Consider the following 25,321-nt stretch of genomic DNA (forward strand, 5'->3'; position numbering starts at 1 on the left):
CCTCATCTAATGACATATGACCAGTTTCAAGTGTCCACTGAAAGATATTGCAGCACTCTATATCATGAGTGAGTCTTTAAATTATAGCTTGTTTGATACACTGAGCAAAAGTGTTCTACTACAACTCACTGAAGAAATATCTGATAAAGGTCTCAGTGTACCTTGCGCGTATAGTTTATGCGCTCCAGTCGGGTGGTGGGCTCAAGGGAGACTATTGTGTCCACTCCTTGCGTCTTCTGTGTGTGTGCGCTGCTCACATCCACCCGGATGGATGTGAGCAGCGCACACACACAGATAAACTATACGCGCAAGGTACACTGAGACTTTTCTCAAAAGGAAACAGGTTAATTCCCTATTTTCTTACCACTTTTTTTGAGAGTCATGTCATGGACGCTCGAAGTCCTTCTCCCATATTTGCGGCAGTTGGGTGAGCGGCTCATCCGTTAGTTCTCAATAGGAAGCACTGAATACTATGTAATGATTTTTCTAAGTAACCTAGTGGACCACACAGAAAACAACAATTCCACCACCATGACAGCAAGGTGTTGGAAGCTAGGGGAACTGTACTAAACCCTGCCTGAAGGTCACAGACTAGCCACTCAGCACTCTGGAGTCAAGAGTTATCAGACTCAGTTGCCACCTGATTTGCAGACAAATGCAAATATTTTAATCTTCAGACCGGAATATACATCCAGAGGAAATCGTGACCTCCTGAATAGAAGCAATATCTTACTGCTGTTATCATCCATTCCCAACCTAGCCAGTCTAAGCTCAATCGATCGCTAGTCAATAGAGTTCATCCGCTCTGAAACCCCCTCTGGGGCGAAGGCACCAAGACATCCTGGAGGTCACCCACAATCGCCCAGAAAGTTCTCGAATAAAGCCTCGTCTTTAAGAACTGTGGGATAAATAATATCCCCTATCGAGCACTAGAGCTTTCGCCAGCCCAGAGCAAAAGATCAGCAGGATCGAACAACCCCAACTGCTAATTTCTTAAAGAAGACATGGGGCACTCACCAAGGAAGATGAGGGTCCCACCATATATACACAGGCGTCTTCAAAGGTATATCGACTCACATTACTCGGACAAATAATCTTAAGTGGCTCTCCAGAACAATAAATAGTCAACCTCGCAGCCAATAACAGGACATGGAAAAAGCTGCAGCTGCTAAGAACTGTGTTCATGGAACTTTAACGGCTCCGGCAGCAAAATTCCAGAACAGGACTTTTCCCATTACATTAAATCCTTCGATATCATTCTGATGCAGGAAACCTGGCTGGCAGAACCACATCATCTGCAGGAATGCAAGTGTTTCTTTACGCCGGTAGTTAAGGGGGCAAAACATGGCCAAGTACACGGCGACATGACAACTTACGTATCGTTAGCCTGCACAGCCTCAGCATACCCATTACACTCTGCCTCATCGGATATCAACGAAGTCAAAATCGTCACCTGTCTCCAAAACAGGCAACTGATATAATAATCATCAATGCCTACATCCAACTAAAAAAGCTATGCTAAAGCTGTGCGACAGCTGGTAGAACACCACGTGGTATATATAAGCGAGGGAGAAACTGCGAACATTGTCCTCACAGGGGATCTGAACCTGCATCTGCTGGGCTCCTCATGGGACGAATCTGTTACAGCCCAATCTTCCCTCTGGGATTTACCTGCGCAAGACGGAAGCTCTCATGGCCGTATGACCAGACTAGGCCTATGCCTCTTGGACGATCTAGAGCACCTCAATCTAAGGGCTCTCAATGGCAGGTTCCAGGAAGATAACCCATAGGTGGCTCCTTTTATTCCTCTTTTATAAGCACAAACACAGACTATACCTTTGTCACCCTTTCAATGTTTCAACAGGTTGTCTAATTACGCCTAAGAAAGGAAGGCCCATGGTCCTCAAGAAATATCTCCACTAACAACTGCGCCTGTATTTAGCCATTCAACGTAGCTACCCGATTCCATCTTCACAGTTGATTATAAGAAGATTAAATGGTCGATTAGGATGGCGGGCGGACTCTGTCCGTCCGCCATCCTGTCTGGGGCAAGGACCGTCCGCCACAAGGGCGGAGCTTCCGTGCCCCGAATTAGGATGCATCCGCCACAGTGGCGGGTGGGGAAACATCCTTTACAACGTAACTTTTACCACGTAGTTCTTTTACATCGCAACTTTTACAACGCAAACCATTACAACGCATTGCGCTGGGGGGCGCTCTAGGATAGGGAATAGATTTAATTTATTATCCAGCACCTTCCCTACTATCCATGGGGACTGGAGTTGGAATAGTAAATTAAACTATTCACTATCCAGCACCCCTCAACACTATGCGTTGTAAAGGCATGCGTTGTAAAAGTTGCGATGTAAAAGCATGCGATGTAAAAGCATGCGTTGTGATGTCATACATCCTGGCAGGTGCATCCCGCATTTTTAACATTGCGGCGGACGGTGCTTGAAGCACCGCCCGCCGCAATGCTAAAAATGCATGTTGTTCGTTTCCAAGCACAACATGACAGGCACCACGCGGTGCCTCCATGTTGTACTTGGAAACGCAAGGGGGTACCATAGGTACCCCCCATGTGCACCTCCCTCCCCCCGTTCACCCTGGGGGCCCGCAACTGACCCCCAAAGCAAAGACTGTATGCCCCATAGCCCATCCTAATATGGGTGGCGGTGTCTGATAGACACCGCCACCATATTAGAGCTTTTCCGCCACGGTCGCAAGCCGATCAGGGCGGAAAAGCGACGGGGGCTGCTTCTGTCCGCCGCGGTCCCCCCGCCATTGTAATATGGCGGGGGAAATTGGTTGCGGACGGGCACAGATGGCGGACGGATCGCCAACGCCTGCATGGCGGTGGCGATCCATCCGCTATCCTAATCGACTCCTAAGTTTGCAATATCAACGATAGGGTATCTGTCAGAGTCAACAACGATGCTTCTACAAGCACAAATAGGTACAACAAAGTATGCAATAGGAAGGTGGGAGTGATTCACTAGCATTTTGGAGGAAACATTTGTTGTGCCACTCAAAGCAAAAACCCCAACGAGGTGGGGAGCATCCCATAATCCAATGGATCAAACTAAAGCAAGTCAAAAGAACCGTACACAACACCCTAAGGTTCCTTTGACACAAAATGTGGGTAAAGTTGTTAGCAGATTTTAAACACAATGATAGTACCCAAATCTGGGGGACAATCAATAAGTTAACATGTCCATCACATGAGGGAGTTACGCCTCACATATCAAAAGACACCTGGGCAGTGTATCTAGGGGACCATTTTAACCATCATCGTGCTGCACACGCCACAGGCAAGGAAACCAGTAAGCTACCAATGGACTCCCTTTCTAACATCTCTTTAAAGAAAGGCAGTCCTACAGCCCCTTCCCCTAAACCGTCAACTGCACCACAGCACTCCTATAGGTCACCCCAAACAAACTCAATTAGATAGCAAATCAGAAAGGGCAGGAAAGAAGGGGCCGAGGGACCAAACGGCATCCCCAGGAATTCTAGGCAGAAGCATTAGAACTATTCTTCTCTAAAATCAGACTTTGTGGCACAATCCCAGCCTCTTGGAGAGGCTCGATACTCTCTCCAATATATAAAAGCGGGTATAAGACCTTGGCAAAAAACTATTGTTTAGTTGTTCTTATTGACATGGAGCCAAAATACTTTGCAAGGACACCGCTAGAGGAACTCTTGTCCTGGGCAACTGAGAATACAATAATACCACTCAATCAAACTGGTTTCTAAAAATCTCCGCACAACAACTAGCATCTTGGCCATGTCACTTCTCATTGACATGGCAAAAGCCTCAAAACAATCTCTTCACTTCTGCTTAATTGATTTCAGGGCAACTTTCAACCATGTGGATTGGTGCAGGCCCTGGAGTAAGCTGGCAAGCTAAACTTCTGCCAAAATTAACATACGGCAGCTGGCTCCAGAGACATAGGGGTGTTAAAATACTGGACTACGCCCTAATCAAAGCGTACAGAATTATCTTCAGCCTGCCAAAGCACACCTCGCCAGAACTGGTCAGGCTAGAGTTTGGACTGCAAAAGCAGTCCTTGGCCAGGCAAGGAAGTGTCATAATCTGCTGGGGCAAAATCTGAAAGGCTGCTCCCGTCCCTCTGAACCACTGTTTATGGGAACAGCTACAACAGGCACTTCGCCTGCCAGAACCTATCAAGAATCCCTGATCAAGATCAGGCTGACCGAGCTATGGGAAGCTTCTATCAGCCACACTACCTTTTAAAAAAATAATCTGTATGGATTCAACAAAGCTCCTCTTGCTAGTGGAAGATAAGGCTGTGTTCTCAAGCAGAGCCCATGATTGGCCGTCATTGAATAGTTACAATGCACGTGCTCCCCAAAAATACTTTACCCTGGGATACTCCAGAACCACCAGGGAGCAATTCTTGATACACCATTTGCGGCTATTGCCGTGTGCATCACACCTTCCCCACTGGCAGAGGGAGGCCACAACAACAGCCTGCAGCCTGTCTGGCACAGACACAGAAGACCTGCCACATTTCTTATGAACCTGTAAAGAGCTGTTGGAGGAAAGGAGACACTTGATTATGGCTCACTTCAACCAAAGAGATCCGCACGAGACAGGCTGTGTTGGCCTGCTTCGCGCCTGAGGATCCACAGCTGAACTGTCGATTAGTAACATTTCTTGCACTGGTGAGCAAGAAAATTCCAAAAGACGACATCAAGGTACTCTACGATTCTTCCCGAACCTCAAGAGATGGCTGGCAAAAACTACATCTGCTACGGGCTTGTTTATCACGGCTAAACCATGCCTTGTGGTCGGAAATTGCCACCCATGCACCTGACTCTAAGCATTGCCGTACTCTGCATACTGCGCTTCTTCACTGGGAACTAGTGTCTGGCCATCCCTGACATTTTCTCCACGCTAGGATCACAGGCAAGAGCCCTGCATGTGACTAATCCACGCCTTGAGGTCTGAACCCGTCATCCTTACACCTGACACTTTCTGCATGGCAGCACTCCTGCACTGAGAACCAGACTTGTCCATCCTGACACTTCCCTACCGTTGAATCACAGACAACGGCTGTGCACTTGGCACTTTTAGTTCTCATGCACTTTACAGTTGGCACTTTCTGAATTTGGTCAAGTCTGGTTGTTCAGAGACTTAGCACTTTAAAAAAAAAACAATAGACATTCTAAGCACTTCCAAGTGGCACTCGATCTTGCATTTGGTCTAGAGAAAGGAGCTTGGTTGTTAATTGTCAATGCTGCTGTTTGAACCTTACCCAGGCAATTACAAATCTGTATGACGATTAATTCTTTTTAGCCAGTTCTTGCCCTTAAGGATCTACTTTAATCTATGCACGTGAGTATTACATTTTATTGCATGTCTTTATGGTTTTATTGACTGTTTTACTATATTGTAATGGCTTTCAGTAACTATGCAAATAAAATAAACTTAAAACTTGAAACTAGTGAACCGCACTGGTGACTATGGTGTATGGAGAAGCGGGCGGCTACTGAAATGAAATAGGGTACAATAGAGAGACAACCCTAACTCCACCATTGAAATGCACCGAGTACAAGGAGTGCCTGCATTAATTCCCTACTGAAATGTGGGTCCTAACATTGATCATTACCAATGAAGCAGAAAATTAATGAACAACTGATAGTTAAAATAAAGGCGAGGAAATTCTGAAAAGGCAGTCAAAATGTTAGGGTTATGGTATGCATGAAAGGTAGCTGTGACCAGTACACACAGTTACAGCAGGATATTACAGCAATTACCCCAGTAAGGGTCCCCTCGTCTGTTCCTGAAGTGCTCGGACCTCCTGGATCTCTCCACTTTGCTAACAGAGATGAAGCCGTCCCAAAGACTGAAGTGTTCTGCTGCTCCCTTGTCACTTCACAGGGCAGAAAAGATTCCAATGGTGTCCAAATGATTTTTCTTTAAAAAAAAAAATTTTTTTAAAAAGTATAAAATACGTTTCAAATTTGAAAGTAGGTCTTTCTATTAAGATGCAGAGTTAACACATAAATTACACAAATAAACAATCATTGGCATAGCCAATAGGTCTCGCATTTGGGACCTTATAAGTGTGTAGCCCTGCAACAGTTGGTGTTGTTGCACCAAGGATATTCTGCTGCATAACTAAATACTTATAGGGTCCAAAAAGCGAGACCTATTGGCTATGCCAATGCTTGTTTGTTTTTTGTTGCTGTTTTGTTTAAGTTGCAAGATCTACAATAGCTGGACATGGTTTTTGTTAACAGTTCTTTGCATCAAACAAACTTGTTTTCATTGCTCTGAATGTAGTTTCCATTCTGGTTGCAGGAAGCAGTCATTCCTGTCAGTGTGAGGCTGCCTAGCTGTGCGCATGCGCCGAACTTTGCAAATGATGAAAAAGCCTGGTGCAAGTGCAATTTACAAGTGTGGAGTGAGTGAGCCCCAGGCAGCCTGACTCACTCACAGAGGAATTCATGCACTGCACCTGCATACTCAGCATGGTTTAAGGAAACTCGACCGACTCCCTCCCAGGCATCAAACACATATTTACCAAGAAACTCTGAGAAGAGCCTGCCTGCTGCACTGACGGCTGGTGGCGTGTGTGCCTGGTGAAAGCGTGCACTGACGGCTGGTGGTGTGTGTGCCGGGGATAGCGTGCACGGACGGCTGGTGGTGTGTGTGCCCGGGGAAAGCGTGCACGGACGGCTGGTGGTGTGTGTGCCCGGTAAAAGCGTGCACTGACGGCTGGTGGTGTGTGTGCCCGGTGAAAGCGTGCACTGACGGCTGGTGGAGTGTGTGCCTGGTGGAAGCGTGCATTGACGGCTAGTGATGTGTGTACCTGGTGGAAGCGTGCACTGACGGCTGGTGGTGTGTGTGCCTGGTGGAAGCATGCACTTAAGGCTGGTGGTGTGTGTGCCTGGTGAAAGCGTGCACGGACGGCTGTTGTGGTGTGTGCCCGGTGAAAGCGTGCACCGACGGCTGGTGGTGTGTATGTACCTGGTGAAAGTGTGCACTGACGGCTGGTGGTGTGTGCCTGGTGGAAGCATGCACCGACGGCTGGTAGTGTGTAACGGCTGGTTGGGTGTGTGCCTGGTGAAAATGTGCACTGACGGATGGTGGTGTGTGTGCCTGGTGGAAGCGTGCACTGACGGCTGGTGGTGTGTGTGCCCGGTGAAAGTGTGCACTGACAGCTGGTGGTGTGTGTGTCCGGTGTAAGCATGCACTGACAGCTGCTGGTGTGTGCCCGGTAAAAGCGTGCACTGACGTCTGGTGGTGTGAGTGCCTGGTGCAAGCGTGCAGTGACGGCTGGTGGTGTGTGTGCCCGGTGGAAGCGTGCACTGACGTCTGGTGGTGTGTGTGCCTGGTGGAAGCGTGCATTGATGGCTGCTGGTGTGTGTGCCTGGTGGAAGCGTTCACCGACGGCTGGTAGTGTCTGACGGCTGGTAGTGTGTGTGCCAGGTGGAAGAGTGCACTGACGGCTGGTGGTGTGTGTGCCCGGTGAAAGCGTGCACTGACGGCTGGTGGTGTGTGTGTCCGGTAAAAGCATGCACTGACAGCTGCTGGTGTGTGTGCCAGGTGGAAGCGTGCACCGACGGCCGGTAGTGTCTGACGGCGGGTAGTGTGTGTGCCTGGTAAAAGTGTGAACTGACGGCTGGTGGTGTGTGTGCCTGGTGGAAGCGTGCACTGACGGCTGTTTGTGTGTGTGCCTGGTGGAAGCGTGCACTGACAGCTGGTAGTGTGTGTGCCTGGTGGAAGCGTGCACTGACGGCTGGTGGTGTGTGTGTGCTTGATGGAAGCGTGCACTGATGGCTGGTGGTGTGTGTGCCTGGTGGAAGCGTGCACCGACGGCTGGTGGTGTGTGTACCTGGTGGAAGCTTGCACTGACGGCTGGTGGTGTGTGTGCCTGGTGGAAGCGTGCACTGACGGCTGGTGGTGTGTGTGCCTGGTGGAAGCATGCACTGACGGCTGGTGGTGTGTGTGCCTGGTGGAAGCGTGCACTGACGGCTGGTGGTGTGTGTACCTGGTAGAAGCATGCACTGACGGCTGGTGGTGTGTGTGCCTGGTGGAAGCGTGCACTGACTGCTGGTAGTGTGTGTTCCTAGTGGAAGCTTGCACTGACGGCTGGTGGTGTGTGTGCCTGGTGGAAGCGTGCACTGACGGCTGGTGGTGTGTGTACCTGGTGGAAGCGTGCACTGACGGCTGGTGGTGCGTGTGCCTGGTGGAAGCGTGCACTGACGGCTGGTAGTGTGTGTTCCTAGTGGAAGCTTGCACTGACGGCTGGTGGTGTGTGTACCTGGTGGAAGCGTGCACTGACGGCTGGTGGTGTGTGTGCCTGGTGGAAGCAGGAGCATTCACAGTGATAGAAGACACAAATGAAACTGACGAAGAGGGAGGGTGAGAAGGGGGGGGGGAGTGATAGCAGAGGAGCAGTATTCACAGCAAGAAGACACAAATGAAGCTGACCAGGAGGGAGGGAGAAAAGGGAGGGGGTAGTGCAAGCAAAGGAGCCCGATTACAGCAATAAAAAAACACAGATGGCAGCTGTGCACGAGCTAGTGAAGCTGTAGCTGGAGGGTCCCGGAGACCAACCCAACAGGATACAGATGGTCAGGCGGAGAAGAAGAAAATGAGCTCCGGGAATCAGAAACACCACAGAAGCCAGGTGCCCCTGCACCCGCAGCCACAGGACCACTGGAGGAGCCCCCGGGACAACAAGGCCTGAGCCTGTGAAGGAAGAGAGAACAGGCACTGGCAGGACAAGGGAACATGGCAGAGCAAAGGCTGAAAACGAGCCCCGACGAACACCAAGTCCCGAGAGGCGACCAGAGAAGACACATCCTAGGTCACCATCAAACCCGATCCCCTGAAGAACCACCAAGGTCCTCAAGAAAACAGGCCGAGCATAAAAGACACTCCGGCCGCATGGAACACGAGGTCAAGCAGAGAAGGACGAAGGAAAACCCCTGCCGCATGAAGAAGAGCCACAAGAGGCGCCAGGATCTGCAGGAAGACCCAGGGCGAGGGCCTGAGGCCGGAGGGACGGATGCAAAACAGGAAACACAGAACAAGCATTTACAATGCAATGGTTTTGCCTTTGTTAAAGTTAGAGCTATTGGCATTGCTCTTGACACTCTGAAGCTCCACTCTGCACTCTGAAGCTCCACTCTGAAGCTCCACTCTGAAGCTCCACTCTGAAGCTGCACTCTGAAGCTGCACTCTGAAGCTGCACTCTGAAGCTGCACTCTGAAGCTGCACTCTGAAGCTGCACTCTGAAGCTGCACTCTGAAGCTGCACTCTGAAGCTGCACTCTGAATCTCCACTCTGCACTCTGAATCTCCACTCTGCACTCTGAATCTCCACTCTGCACTCTAAAGCTCCACTCTGAATCTCCACTCTGCACTCTAAAGCTCCACTCTGAATCTCCACTCTGCACTCTAAAGCTCCACTCTGAATCTCCACTCTGCACTCTAAAGCTCCACTCTGAATCTCCACTCTGCACTCTGAAGCTCCACTCTGAATCTCCACTCTGCACTCTGAAGCTCCACTCTGCACTCTGAAGCTCCACTCTGCACTCTGAATCTCCACTCTGCACTCTGAATCTCCACTCTGCACTCTGAATCTCCACTCTGCACTCTGAATCTCCACTCTGCACTCTGAATCTCCACTCTGCACTCTGAATCTCCACTCTGCACTCTGAAGCTCCACTCTGAATCTCCACTCTGCACTCTGAATCTCCACTCTGCACTCTGAATCTCCACTCTGCACTCTGAAGCTCCACTCTGCACTCTGAAGCTCCACTCTGCACTCTGAAGCTCCACTCTGCACTCTGAAGCTCCACTCTGCACTCTGAAGCTCCACTCTGCACTCTGAAGCTCCACTCTGCACTCTGAAGCTCCACTCTGCACTCTGAAGCTCCACTCTGCACTCTGAATCTCAACTCTGAAGCTCCACTCTCCACTCTGAAGCTCCACTCTCCACTCTGAAGCTCCACTCTGAAGCTCCACTCTGAAGCTCCACTCTGCACTCTGAATCTCAACTCTGAAGCTCCACTCTCCACTCTGAAGCTCCACTCTGAAGCTCCACTCTGCACTCTGAAGCTCCACTCTGAAGCTCCACTCTGAAGCTCCACTCTGAAGCTCCACTCTGAAGCTCCACTCTGAAGCTCCACTCTGAAGCTCCACTCTGAAGCTCCACTCTGAAGCTCCACTCTGAAGCTCCACTCTGAAGCTCCACTCTGAAGCTCCACTCTGAAGCTCCACTCTGAAGCTCCACTTTGAAGCTCCACTTTGAAGCTCCACTCTGAATCTGCACTCTGAAGCTCCACTCTGCACTCTGAAGCTGCACTCTGAATCTGAACTCTGAAGCTCCACTCTGAATCTGCACTCTGCACTCTGAATCTGCACTCTGCACTCTGAATCTCCACTCTGCACTCTGAATCTCCACTCTGCACTCTGAATCTCCACTCTGCACTCTGAATCTCCACTCTGCACTCTGAATCTCCACTCTGCACTCTGAAGCTCCACTCTGCACTCTGAAGCTCCACTCTGCACTCTGAAGCTCCACTCTGCACTCTGAAGCTCCACTCTGAAGCTCCACTCTGCACTCTGAAGCTCCACTCTGCACTCTGAAGCTCCACTCTGCACTCTGAAGCTCCACTCTGCACTCTGAAGCTCCACTCTGCACTCTGAAGCTCCACTCTGCACTCTGAATCTCAACTCTGAAGCTCCACTCTCCACTCTGAAGCTCCACTCTGCACTCTGAATCTCAACTCTGAAGCTCCACTCTCCACTCTGAAGCTCCACTCTCCACTCTGAAGCTCCACTCTCCACTCTGAAGCTCAACTCTGAAGCTCCACTCTCCACTCTGAAGCTCCACTCTGAAGCTCCACTCTGAAGCTCCACTCTGAAGCTCCACTCTGAAGCTCCACTCTGAAGCTCCACTCTGCACTCTGAAGCTCCACTCTGCACTCTGAAGCTCCACTCTGAAGCTCCGCTCTGCACTCTGAAGCTCCACTCTGCACTCTGAAGCTCCACTCTGAAGCTCCACTCTGCACTCTGAAGCTCCACTCTGAAGCTCCACTCTGCACTCTGAAGCTCCACTCTGCACTCTGAAGCTCCACTCTGCACTCTGAAGCTCCACTCTGCACTCTGAATCTCAACTCTGAAGCTCCACTCTCCACTCTGAAGCTCCACTCTGCACTCTGAATCTCAACTCTGAAGCTCCACTCTCCACTCTGAAGCTCCACTCTGAATCTCAACTCTGAAGCTCCACTCTCCACTCTGAAGCTCCACTCTGAAGCTCCACTCTGAAGCTCCACTCTGAAGCTCTACTCTGCACTCTGAAGCTCCACTCTGAAGCTCCGCTCTGAAGCTCCGCTCTGAAGCTCCGCTCTGAAGCTCCGCTCTGAAGCTCCGCTCTGAAGCTCCGCTCTGAAGCTCCGCTCTGCACTCTGAAGCTCCGCTCTGAAGCTCCGCTCTGCACTCTGAAGCTCCGCTCTGAAGCTCCACTCTAAAGCTCCACTCTAAAGCTCCACTCTAAAGCTCCACTCTAAAGCTCCACTCTAAAGCTCCACTCTAAAGCTCCACTCTAAAGCTCCACTCTGCACTCTAAAGCTCCACTCTAAAGCTCCACTCTGCACTCTAAAGCTCCACTCTGCACTCTGAAGCTCCACTCTGAAGCTCCACTCTGAAGCTCCACTCTGAAGCTCCACTCTGAAGCTCCACTCTGAAGCTCCACTCTGAAGCTCCACTCTGAAGCTCCACTCTGAAGCTCCACTCTGAAGCTCCACTCTGAAGCTCCACTCTGAAGCTCCACTCTGAAGCTCCACTCTGAAGCTCCACTCTGAAGCTCCACTCTGAAGCTCCACTCTGAAGCTCCACTCTGAAGCTCCACTCTGAAGCTCCACTCTGAAGCTCCACTCTGAAGCTCCACTCTGAAGCTCCACTCTGAAGCTCCACTCTGAAGCTCTACTCTGAAGCTCCACTTTGAAGCTCCACTTTGAAGCTCCACTCTGCACTCTGAAGCTCCACTCTGAATCTGAACTCTGAAGCTCCACTCTGAATCTGCACTCTGAAGCTCCACTCTGCACTCTGAAGCTGCACTCTGAATCTGCACTCTGAAGCTCCACTCTGCACTCTGAAGCTGCACTCTGAATCTGAACTCTGAAGCTCCACTCTGAATCTCCACTCTGCACTCTGAATCTCCACTCTGCACTCTGAAGCTCCACTCTGCACTCTGAAGCTCCACTCTGCACTCTGAAGCTCCACTCTGCACTCTGAAGCTCCACTCTGCACTCTGAAGCTCCACTCTGCACTCTGAAGCTCCACTCTGAACTCTGAAGCTCCACTCTGAATCTCCACTCTGCACTCTGAAGCTCCACTCTGAATCTCCACTCTGCACTCTGAAGCTCCACTCTGAATCTCCACTCTGCACTCTGAATCTCCACTCTGCACTCTGAAGCTCCACTCTGAATCTCCACTCTGCACTCTGAATCTCCACTCTGCACTCTGAAGCTCCACTCTGCACTCTGAAGCTCCACTCTGCACTCTGAAGCTCCACTCTGCACTCTGAAGCTCCACTCTGAATCTCCACTCTGCACTCTGAATCTCCACTCTGCACTCTGAAGCTCCACTCTGCACTCTGAAGCTCCACTCTGAATCTCCACTCTGCACTCTGAATCTCCACTCTGCACTCTGAAGCTCCACTCTGAATCTCCACTCTGCACTCTGAAGCTCCACTCTGAATCTCCACTCTGCACTCTGAATCTCCACTCTGCACTCTGAAGCTCCACTCTGAATCTCCACTCTGCACTCTGAATCTCCACTCTGCACTCTGAAGCTCCACTCTGCACTCTGAAGCTCCACTCTGCACTCTGAAGCTCCACTCTGCACTCTGAAGCTCCACTCTGAATCTCCACTCTGCACTCTGAATCTCCACTCTGCACTCTGAAGCTCCACTCTGCACTCTGAAGCTCCACTCTGCACTCTGAAGCTCCACTCTGCACTCTGAAGCTCCACTCTGCACTCTGAATCTCAACTCTGAAGCTCCACTCTGAAGCTCCACTCTGAAGCTCCACTCTGAAGCTCCACTCTGAAGCTCCACTCTGAAGCTCCACTCTGAAGCTCCACTCTGCACTCTGAAGCTCCACTCTGAAGCTCCACTCTGAAGCTCCACTCTGAAGCTCCACTCTGAAGCTCCACTCTGAAGCTCCACTCTGAAGCTCCACTCTGCACTCTGAAGCTCCACTCTGAAGCTCCACTCTGCACTCTGAAGCTCCACTCTGCACTCTGAAGCTCCACTCTGCACTCTGAATCTCAACTCTGAAGCTCCACTCTCCACTCTGAATCTCCACTCTGAAGCTCCACTCTCCACTCTGAAGCTCCACTCTGAAGCTCCACTCTGAAGCTCCACTCTGAAGCTCCACTCTGAAGCTCCACTCTGAAGCTCCACTCTGAAGCTCCACTCTGAAGCTCCACTCTGAAGCTCCACTCTGAAGCTCCACTCTGAAGCTCTACTCTGAAGCTCTACTCTGAAGCTCCGCTCTGAAGCTCCGCTCTGAAGCTCCGCTCTGCACTCTGAAGCTCCACTCTGAAGCTCCGCTCTGAAGCTCCGCTCTGCACTCTGAAGCTCCACTCTGAAGCTCCACTCTGAAGCTCCACTCTGCACTCTGAAGCTCCACTCTGAAGCTCCACTCTGCACTCTGAAGCTCCACTCTGAAGCTCCACTCTGCACTCTGAAGCTCCACTCTGAAGCTCCACTCTGCACTCTGAAGCTCCACTCTGAAGCTCCACTCTGCACTCTGAAGCTCCACTCTGCACTCTGAAGCTCCACTCTGCACTCTGAAGCTCCACTCTGAAGCTCCACTCTCCACTCTGAAGCTCCACTCTCCACTCTGAATCTCAACTCTGAAGCTCCACTCTCCACTCTGAAGCTCCACTCTGAAGCTCCACTCTGAAGCTCTACTCTGCACTCTGAAGCTCCACTCTGAAGCTCCACTCTGCACTCTGAAGCTCCACTCTGAAGCTCCACTCTGAAGCTCCACTCTGAAGCTCCACTCTGAAGCTCCACTCTGAAGCTCCACTCTGAAGCTCCACTCTGAAGCTCCACTCTGAAGCTCCACTCTGAAGCTCCACTCTGAAGCTCCACTCTGCACTCTGGAATCTGGAATCTGAATCTCCTTTCTGCACTCTGAATCTCCACTCTGCACTCTGCACACGCAATTTTGGGTGGGCGACAGGTAAAACACCAAGGCTGTCTAACCTTGATTCCACCTCATATCTCTTTCATGAACCACCATACATGTCCTGCCCATTTATTTCACTCATGCATGGGTTTTTTTAATCCCTGCTTTCTCCCTTTGTCAGCGTTTTACCGTCATTTTCTTTATCAGTCTTCACCCCGTTTCTCTCTCTTATTTTGGATGGAGGCTGGTGTTAAAACAATAATAAGTGCGGGTTTTCAAATACGAGCGCTGGTGGACCCCTGCAACCAGCTCAGCTGCTCAAAGTAAGCACGGTATAATCTTCATGCCTCCTACTTTCCCTGCAGCCAACCATCTCCTCGGATGACGGGCTGCCGGCGATACCTCCCTGCAGCTTGGTTTGACCTTCATGCCCTTTCCCGGCGGTTGCCCTCAATCCTGGACCAGATTCGGGGGCGTTCCCGAGAAGAGGCTTTCGGCTGACGTGGCCAAAAGCCAAAGAATCTCGGGAACGCCCCCGTGTCTCCTCCGGCATTGACGGACAGGCCCCTCGTCCAATGGCTAGGCTCCATTTATGGAGCCAGCCAATGAATGACGAGGGCCGACCCAAACCCACACTACAGTTCTCATTAGGTTTTTGCCTCCGCAAAAAGATGCGCAGAGCGCATCTTTTCGCGAGGCAAAACCTAAAAAAGCAGCAACTGGGAAGCGGAGATAGACCTCCCCGTGACCCACGGCTCATCAAAAGACGCCAGGCAGAACCAGCGAAGGACGGCTTAAAGGGCCAAAACTCGGAAGGGAACGGGCCGAACCCAGGAGCAGACCCAGAGGAGAGCTAGGACGGGCTGAAGCCGCCAGACACCCCAGCTCCAGAACAGAATGGAGTGGGCCCCAGACCAGAGCACCCCGACAGGAACTCAGCAGAAGAATTACATGGCAAGCAAACAGGACACCCTCTCCAGCAGAGCCATCTCCGGGGACAGGAGACAGGAACCGGAGTCAGCAGAACCCCGATTCCGGAGGAACCTGCACAAAGACAACCCCGTATCCATAACTTACAGTACCCAGCCATCAGAAACGTCCCGCCGCCACCGAGGAAGAAAATGCCGAAGATGATCACCCATCGTCAGGGAACTATCCAGACCGAAGTGAAAGGGACCCAGCTGGGCAGGGCCCCCAGGCATGGAGGCAGTGAGCCAGGGTGAAAAACTGGCCAAAACCGCTCCCACCGGAAAGACGCAGGGGACACTCACATCGGGGAAGACTGAGAGGCCCCAGTGCAAGGACCCTAGAAAGGCAGGGCACCCCAGAAAGGCAGGGCACCCCAGAAAGGCAGGGCACCCCACACAAGAAAAGGCATGCAGAGGCACCAAGGCAGCCAGAAAGAAAGAGGACACCCAGCCACCCCGAACAGCCGCCGCCAAATCCATGAAACACTGCACCAAGGAGGGCGCAAAGAAGAAGCAGAGAACAGGCCAGTCCCCAGCGCCTCGGCAGCAGCCAAGCAGGACAGCAGATCCACCAAGCAGCATGGCCAGGACAGAGTCCAACAAGACAACAGGAGGAAAGGGGCGACCCCTACAATAAGCAAAGCTGCTGGAGGTAGCGAAGGACCCGCAGCACTGTAGTGAAATCCCACTGATGCAAAAGAGGGCGCAGATACACCTGAAACTATTCAGGACCAACACATCGCAGAAGAAATGCGTAGGGCTGAGGGAAAGAGACCACACACTGCAGGATCTGCAGTGTGACATAGTAACTGGAAGCTTACTACATAGAGGGATTCTAGAATAGTAGTGGCAGGCAGTTGGAGTGGATCTACTGTTGCGAAGAGATGTACCAGCTTTCTCCCGAATAAAGGCTTTACAACACAACTTTATGGTGTTATCTACCTTCATTACAATTGGTGACGATTGATAGTGAGAATATGGAGCGAGCAGAGTAAAGCTTTCAAGAGTTACAAAATCCTTGAGCAATTTGGGAGACCCAACTGATCTCATGCTTATCTTGGGTCTGTCAAAAGGCAATACAGTGCATTTATCACCAGATTTGTCATTTGCAATAGTGCGAAAGGTTGAAATACCAGAGGTTTTGGGTAAGGTGGAGACGTTATCAGAACGCTCAGTGCCAGCCCTTTGAAACAAAGCAACTCATCTCACGTTCCAAATTTGCATATTGTCTACCTTCAACCAGTTGTGGCCAACCTGAATGACCATAAAGGTACTACAAAATTTAGAAAGGCCAGCTTTAAAACCACCTGGTTCTACTTTCACTAGGTCACCAACCTTGAAGAAAACTGAGCTGGAAGGTACTACAGTATCTTTGGGATTACCAAAATTCTCCAAAAGGTCACAGTTTCGAGGAGGGCACCCTACCCCTCATCATCTCAAAAGGAGTCTTACCGGTGGATGCATTGGGTGTGGTGTGATACTCGCCAGAGCATGTCTTTAACTGCACTCTGCACATTCTGCCCAGGTCTGAAGGATAACTCCATGGTTTCCTTAACTAACCTGTTTATCCTCTCAACCTGGATGTTACTTTGTGGGTTGTACAAGGAAGTGTGAATGTGTTTAACACCAACGTGACTTAAAAAGGACTGTATGTCAGAAGAAGTGAATTGCTTGCCATGGTCGGTAACAAGTTTAAGAGGGACACCCTCCCTTCTAAAAATGTCTTCCAACATGGCAATGGGGGATCTGAAGCTAATGTTGCTCATACAAATTACCTCAAACCAACGTGACTTGGCATCAACCAAGACCGCTGCAAAGCGTTGATTTTCAGAAAGAAATGAGAATGGACCAATGAAATCCAGGCTGAGCTTTTCCCAAACAGAATCGGCTTCAACCATGTGAAAAGGGAAATCCTTGGCAACTCCTCCCCCCAATGTCAACCTTTTCTCAGTGTTTTTGCAAGGAAGGCATTTCTCAACCCAGTCTTTGACATCAGAGTCCATTTTGGGCAACCAAAAAGGTTATTTTACCCTCTTTGAAGTAAATGTTAGGCCCATATGACCCTCATGTGCCAAGGTAATGAGTCGGGCCTCAACGTGACAGGGGGAATGAATTGCTTACCTCTAAGAATGATGCCATCAGAATTTTACAATAAGGTCTGACATTGTAAGGATAAACATTTTCCCTCAATACACTTGGTTAATCATTTTGTGAAGAGTAAGGAGTTCTACGTCCTTGGCAGAAGCATCCAGCCACTCCCATTTAGAAATGGCACTATGTGCCGCAGACTGAATTTCTTAAATGCTTGCAACTACCTTCTCTGTAGTAACCTCACCATCATGACACATTTTATCTGGCAGTCTCGATAGACAATCTGCAACCTTGTTTTTCCAACCAGATACATACTCAGTCGAAAAATCACACTTGTGTAACTTAACAGCCAACCTGGCAAGGCGGGCAGAGCAATTGTCATAAACACAAGGTGCAAACACTTTTAAAAGAGGTTTATGATCGGTCCTCAAAATGACCCTGGATCCTCAAATGAAAGAGCGAAAGTGGGAAGTGGCCCAAAATGCCGCCAACACTTCCCACTCAATTACAGAATACTTTCTCTCGGTCGAAGAGAGGGATCAGGAAGGAAAGGCTACAGTATTTTCTTCCCGATCCCTCTCTTCCACTGGAGACTTCATCACGTCATCATGTAGCGTGATCTTGCTTAGCAGCCATCTTTGATTTTTTCTTTGGGTTATTTGTCTCCTAGCAACCCACCGATTGTCGGATTTTCATCGCGGACATCCAAGAAGTTGAGTTTTCTACAAACTAAAGTTATTTTAAGGACTTCAGCAGAAATTTTGAGAAAGCTTCCGATATCTCCATACAACACGATATTTGATTATTTTTACAGATTTCCGCGGTGATATGCACACCACATATCTTATTTACTACTCTCCACTTCCATTATAAATATTGTTGCGCACGGTGATGTGCACACCTAGTGCATATTTACTTTAACTTTTAACTATACCAAATATTTACTTTGGTTTCATGCTGTATTAAGTGTTAATTTTACTTGCTAAATAGTCACCTGGGTCCTGAAGAATCGCTAGTTAACCTTACAGTAGCGAGAAACATGTTGACCAGACTATAATAAATTCTAGATGATAGCTGGAAACATTACTTTCCATCACTCTCCTCTAGAAAATCGCTTTTAACTAAAGCAGTGGCCCTTCTGAATAAACAATTCCCGGTACCACTAGCTTTATTTTAACTCACTACCCCACGTCTACCCTTTAGTTCTGGCCCCATACCCGCACTTCATCCATACGGCTGTTGGAAAAAGATCTCCGCCAAAGAGCCCCTCTATGAGGTGTTGCCCGTTGGGTATTGCACCGCCGACCCAACGAGGAGCAGGCCCAAATGATGAAGCATGACACCTGAAAGGGTGTGCGAGCGCATTAAATCCAACAAAATGGATTCCCAGGGTTACCTTTCCGTCACCCTGCCTTAATCATCCGCATCACAGACTGTACCATTCCCTCCTCCTTCTCTAGGAACAGCACGGCAATCTTTGTGAAGACGTATCCTTTGGGCACGTCGTGACTGGACCTTCTACTCTCTTAAAGTAGTAATAGCCCAATACTCCTCCTCTTTGATACCAAAAGAATTTAAAAAGAAGTGTAAATTTGGGATGAAATGTGTTTCCTACCTAGGACATGAAGTGGGTGGTGATGGCATTTCTCCAAAAAACAAAACTAATTGCAGCTATCAGCAATGCACCTATACCCAAAACAAAGGGTGATGTAAGATCCTTTCTTGGCTTAGCTGAATTTTATTCAAAGTATGTACAAAATGTTGCCATCAAAACTTACAACCTTAGACAACTTCTTAAAATTAGACAAGAATTGCACTGGGACACAGAACTTCAAAAAGACTTTGATCAAATAAGACATGATTTAGTCTCAGCTTTCCAATTACAAGCTTTCAACAACCTTTCCCACAGCAGCATCACTACTGATGCTAGTGACAAGGGACTTGGCGCAGTCCTGTCTCAAGTTAATGAAGGTGATGTAGAAGTAACAATTGCCTTTGTATCTCGTTCTTTATCTCCTGCTGAGGAGAAATTCTTTGTAATAGAGAAGGAGATGCTGGCTACTGTTTGAGCCATGGAGAAATTCTGAAAGTTTATTTGGGGTACAAGATTTACTCTACAAACTGATCACAAGCCCTTACTCAAAATATTGACACTAGAAGGCATACTGAAGGCTACACCCAGACTGGCTAGGATGAGTTTCAAGCTATTAGAGTTCACTTACGATGTTGAATACTTACCTGGAAAAATGAACCCAGTAGCTCATTATCTGAGCAGATCCCCATTACCGCTACAAGATAATGTATGTGCTCACTGGGATGATTTTAATGTAGGCATTGTTCATGACTTTGTTGATGATTTTACAAATGCCATTTCCAAAAAAGAATGGGATACTGAATATGCGCAGGATAAAACCTTGAGTGATGCTGCTAAATACGTTGTAAATGGTTGGCCTAACAAACGTGATTTACAGAGTGGCATTGGAGCAATGTGCAAAATCAAAGAGGAATTATCCATTGACAATGGTAACTACTTATGCAGGGGCGAAAGAGTCATTGTGCCATTGAAATTACTCTCCAGGATCTTAGCAATCAACTATGAAGGCCATCTAGGGATTGTAAAACTTAAAAACAAAATAAAGATTTTCTACTATTGGCCAGGGATTGATAGGGACATTGAAAGTTATATCAGGCAGTGTTCCATTTGCAAAAACTCTGACAAAGTCCAACACATTTAGACCTTCTCTTGACACTAGACATATCCCGGACCATCCCTGGGAAGACCTAAGTATAGATTGGCTAGGTCCTAATGAGGGCGATATAGGTAATATGAAGCATATCCTTGTCATCATCGATAACTACTCGAAGTGGCCTGAAATTGAAATTACTGACAAACATGATTCCAAAGAAGTCCCAGCCTCCTCAACTGGGAGGGCCGGGAACATCAAGGAAAAAATCCCACTGTCCCTGCCCAGCAGGGAAGAGGAAAACCATGCCAACCAGCACAGAAGCTCAAGCGACCCACTTCGCCAACTCGGAGCCATATGCATCGCCAGAGGAAGGCAAAGGACCCTCAATATCGCAGGACCCAAACAGGAACCAGCCGCCCACAGGAGCCGCTGGACGAGGAAGGGACATCCCAGAAGGCACTGGCCTGATCCCCGAGCACCAGACAGAGAAGCCTCAATCAAGCCGGGGCCAGCAACATCTGCAGGCAGGAGTGGCAGTCAACTCCCCCCCCCCTCCCACCCCCCCCCCCCCCCGCCCCATCCCCCACCCCACGGAGCCCATGCGACCAGGGCACCCCAAGGGGACCGGAGACCGAGCAGCAGAGGAGGAGGACACCAGAATGTCCCCAACCTCATGCGACCTAGTGGCAGAAAACCACGCAGGGTAAGAGAACCGTAGGAAAGGGAAAACCAACAAAAAATAGGTACAAACCCGTCCTACTAGGGAAGATTGCAACATGGGAAGAGGCAGCCACGGCAGCCCGACATGGAAACAGCCACAGCAGGACTACCCAACACCGCCGCAGATTCGTGATTGTTATTTGTGAAACAGTATCTGTAATTCTCAACCAGTGCACAGCGCTCCGATGCCCTCAAGTCCTGGTTTGTTCGTTCATGAGTTGAGTAGTATAACAAATATGTGTAGAGATTGCACATTTTGGGGTGCAAACCTGAACTGGAGGCACATTGTGCTGCTGGAGACGCACACTGATCAGGTAGGTAGGTACCTGTAAGTCAGGAAGGTTACAGAGTATGTTTGCCGCAGAGAAAATAGTGCCACCGAGTATGCCTTGTAATGACGTACTCATGTTATAATGCCACTTTTAAAAAATTGGACCAAAGTGTGCACCAGCGTGTTCAGCACAGGATACCCTCCCGGGTGATAGTGCGCTCTACCAATCTGCATAACATAACTCATGTGAATTATGTGCGTGAGATGAAGGAAGATGGTGCTGAATAGGATGTATAGTAGTTGGTTACATCAAGTGCAGGCCGATTTATTGGTGTGCATTGGCTGGAGACAGGTAGTGTTACTGTGAATGTCCGATCAGATATCTTTAAAATTGGAAGGTTGATGCATGTATGTTGACATGGACACAAACTCCTGTTAGGTGTGCTCAAGGGCTTAAAGTAAAGTGCGCTGCTGGAGTTATTTGGTAATCACGTAACATAGGAGATGGTAGCTCACATGTTGTGTGCAGACGCCCACAGTAGTGATAGTCCACTGTAAAGCAAGATTCTGAACTGAAGGCAAAGGGCGATATTGCAGTATTAAGGTGCATGGAGCTCTCAGGGGAGCATGGTTTTGGAAACCCGTATGAAACGGGCAATGCTGTGTATGCCTGGTTGTAGAGTACCTCGGGGAGTGGAGTCTCATGGTACATTTCCTGGGGAGAATACAGAGCAAAGACGTGCCTCTTCAACAAGTGTTTCTGGCTTGGAGACAGCTAGTAAACTTGTTTGGTGGTGACGGTTGTCAGGGGCGGCCTGGGACATTACCCCCTGGTTGTAGATTATGACTGTTTGTTTGATCCAGAATGTATCTATGCTGAAAAAAGGCAAATTACATTGGGCTCTTTGAAGAAGAGGATTTTGCGGTGCTGCCGGGCTCGCATTATGGGCCATATGTAAGTAGCTTAATACCGGTCGGTAACAGCCGAAAATCGGTAAATTTGCCATTACCGACCGGTATTTAGCTTTTTCTAACGTAGGTAGCTGTATTTAAGGATTCGGTAATTTAAGGAATCGGTAAATTACCGAATCCTTAAATCCTATGTAGGGAGCACTCAAGTGAGTGCATTTTTGATTTAAGGATTCGTTATTTACCACCAACTACAAGTTGGTGGTAAATATCGAAAACCTTTAAAAAAGCAGTTTTGTGATTTTTTTAAAGTGCCATGTGGCAGACATACATGCTCTTAGGGCATGTATGTGTGCCACATGTGCACACAAGCATGTTTCAGGGGTGCAACAGGGTGTCACTGTGACACCCTGCCACCCTTGAATATGTTCCCCCTATTACCGATTCGGTATTTACCGAATCGGTAATAGTGAATGGCTTCCCATTCATTCCTATGGGTCTTCAGGCCCATAGGAATGAATGGGAATTACCGAATCGGTAAATACCGAATATTACTGAGTCGGTAAAATGTACCGAATTTTTACCTACATACTATTTGCCATTTCTTCAATACCGAATCGGTAAAATTCGCTATTTAAGAATCGGTAAATAGAGATTACCTACAATGGCCCTATCAGCCTGATTCATCAACAACCCGTTTTGCGAGTCTATAATAGCGATTCATAAGGAATCGCTATTACAGGCTCGCAAAACGGGATTCATGTAGGAATCGCAAAAAAATATGCGATTCCTACATATTCCTTATTTGCGATTAGCAAATTGCTAATCACAAATAAGGAATAACTCCCCATTCATTCCTATGGGCCAAAAGGCCCATAGGAATGAATGGGGAGTATTCCTTATTTGCGATTAGCAATTTGCTAATCGCAAATAAGATAGCGATTTAAATGGTGCCAGGGGTGTCCAAAGGTCACCCTGTAGCACCCCTTAAATGCAAATTGAAACAGGTGTTGCGCACACACATGTCCAAAGGACATGTGTGTGTGCGCAACATGCAACTTAGAAAAATGCTTTTAAAAGCATTTTTCTAAGTTTTCGCTATTTACCACGAGGTTTGACCTTGCGGTAAATAGCGGGCTGCAATTGCGAATTCGCTATTTAAAATTGGATGATGAATAGCATTTAAGGAATCTCAAATAGAGATTCCTTAAATGTAATTCCACGCAAAATAGCGAAATCGCTATTACCGATTTTTGCATTTGGGATGATGAATCCCAAATGCAAAAATCACACTCGCAAAGGGCCAGATTCTCAGAATCTGGCCCTTATCGAGCGCAAATCAGCGTGATGAATCAGGCTGTATATCTCTTAAATAGATCATTAAATAAGGGTTGTGAAATAATGGCAAATGGTAATCTTACAATATATCTGGATGTCAGCTATCCCAAAGCTAAAGTTAGCAATTCATACAGCTCTTTTACACTGAGTAGAGCCCATCCTCCAATGATTCATTTTAGAGCTTCAAATAACAGATGGTAGGCTACAGATGCTTGCTAAAGCGGTATGTAACCTAGGTACAACCAAATCACTACGTGCCCACTGGTTCATGATGGAAAGTGTTGAATCCTGCAAATGAATTGAATAGAATGCTCGTGTCACTAAAGACGCAATGAGGCAGCCCTGTACCTTTATTTAACTCTCGATATTTAAGTAGCTGAACACTAGATTCGTGTTACTGAAAACGAAAGCTACCCTTGGCAAGGCCCAGCATCGGCTGGCAGCTCACTCTGTTTCCTCCCGATACCGTAGTGTTCTGTCTGGACAAATGCTGCAGACACTGTACAGTGTGTTGGTTAGGTGAACACGTATTACGGATAATGTACGGTGTGCCTGTGAGGTAGACACGTTTTGTAAACGCGTCTATCTGGAGATTGGGTTCTATAGGGCTCGTAGGTCATTGTGCTACTCCCGGGCATGAACACAATCTAGGTATAGCTGATAAGCGGTCCCTTTTCATATGTGACACCTTCAGCAGTCCTGATACTCTCCGAGACTCGTTCCTTCTCCTTTAACACCGTAGGAATGCACTAAACATCTCCGTATGAATGTGCTGTTGTGTAAAAAGCTGGGTCCTGCTAGCTGACGGTGTCACATGTAAGAAGGGCTACTATTTTGGCAGCTAAGACGGCAAAACCCGTTGTAACGCCTCTCTCTGTAACTGAGGCAGGGATGCTGAAGGAGATGTAAAGAGCGATTAACATTTTACGGGGTTCTCCTGATCCTGGACGTACTTTGTCTCACTAAAGGGTGTGTTTGCGAGCTGGAAACAGAGGGTGATACTGGGAAGGGACGTCCAGCTGTTTCACGATCACCTACCTCCTGGGGTGCTGGCAGATCGAGCCCTGTCGCTCTATGCCTGGCTCGAAGACACGTCCGTATAGAATATGCATGTGTGCACAAGGTGACCATCTCTCAGCTACTTACAACGCCCATCCGCAAAATAAACCTAAGTCCGTTGCCGGCTACTGATCTTATAAAATCAGACACTGAACAATGTTAGTACTTCCGGGTCACATGACAGCCAATAGCAGGGCTAAACATAATCTGGAATGGTCTGGAAGTATTAGGGTCTCGTACAGTGTAAGGTGACCTAAGATTGGAGCATTAGCGGTCCCTAGCCAATCCCACTTCGCTGCTAAGAAATACGAAGTGCTCATTGGTCGTGGAATCTGCACATGTCTCTGGCGTGTACAAACACTGTACCAGCTGTCATCTGCTTGTTGACGACACCGGCGGGTTAGATTTACGAGTGACAGAGTACGGTGGCGTATCTTGGGAGGGGTTTAAGGGTGAGGTGTTCGGGGTGTGACCCCCACCCCAATAAATGCTTTGTTTGCTTCGTAGTTGAGTCTGGGGGGCCGAGACGGGTCTCCGTGTGTGGATTGCTCATCCGTAGCAAATAAAAAAGATAAACAAGCTTCTGCAATGCAGTAGGTCTCGTATTTACGCGAGTTGGAGCTACTGGCATTGAAACCAGAACATAAATAAGAGGCTTAATCATGTTTTGGTTTCTAAAACATAAATAAAAGGCATTGCTTAATTGTCAATGCCAATAGCTTACTTAAACTCTTGCAAATGCGAGCTCTGTTGCATTACAAATGCTTGTTTTAAAGTGGGTGGTGTGGGGGGTGGGTGCAAAAGGTAGGAGAAGGAGCACAGACGGTGAGGGTGTGGGGAAGCGAAAATAATGGCATGGTGGGGGAAGGGGCAGGGAGGGCATAGGGAAGCAAACGATAGAGCAATGTGACGGACAGGGAGAGAAAAACAAATGAACCAGAGCAATGTTAAGTTGAGGGTGAAAACACACCCTTTACAGGTATTCTGAGCTGAGGAGCAAAGTGCAGTGAACTGCCACTTTGAAACTGGAGAACTGCTCAGTAAAGCGCTCCAACACTGTTGTGATTGCCTTGTGTCCCTTCCAGGACACCGTAC

At 48.6% G+C, this 25,321-nt stretch overlaps 1 protein-coding gene across 2 annotated transcripts in view; it reads right to left on the reverse strand.

Annotated features, from left to right (window-relative positions):
- Window positions 1–24,412, reverse strand: part of MAN2A2 (mannosidase alpha class 2A member 2) — a 668,437-nt gene extending 644,025 nt beyond the window's left edge. Inside the window, exons 1-2 of one of the 2 annotated variants that reach the window (XM_086958182.1) lie at window positions 24,206–24,370; window positions 5,782–5,941 (exon numbers count right to left, since the gene is read on the reverse strand). The gene's annotated coding sequence lies outside the window, so the exon portion shown is untranslated. Of the gene's footprint in view, window positions 1–5,781; window positions 5,942–24,205 lie in introns of both variants that reach the window. The other variant, XM_086958183.1, reaches the window with a different exon arrangement.
- Window positions 24,413–25,321: the final 909 nt, after the last annotated feature.

This window comes from Lissotriton vulgaris, chromosome 2_1, assembly GCF_964263255.1.
Source record: "Lissotriton vulgaris chromosome 2_1, aLisVul1.2, whole genome shotgun sequence".
Lineage (NCBI taxonomy): Eukaryota > Metazoa > Chordata > Amphibia > Caudata > Salamandridae > Lissotriton > Lissotriton vulgaris.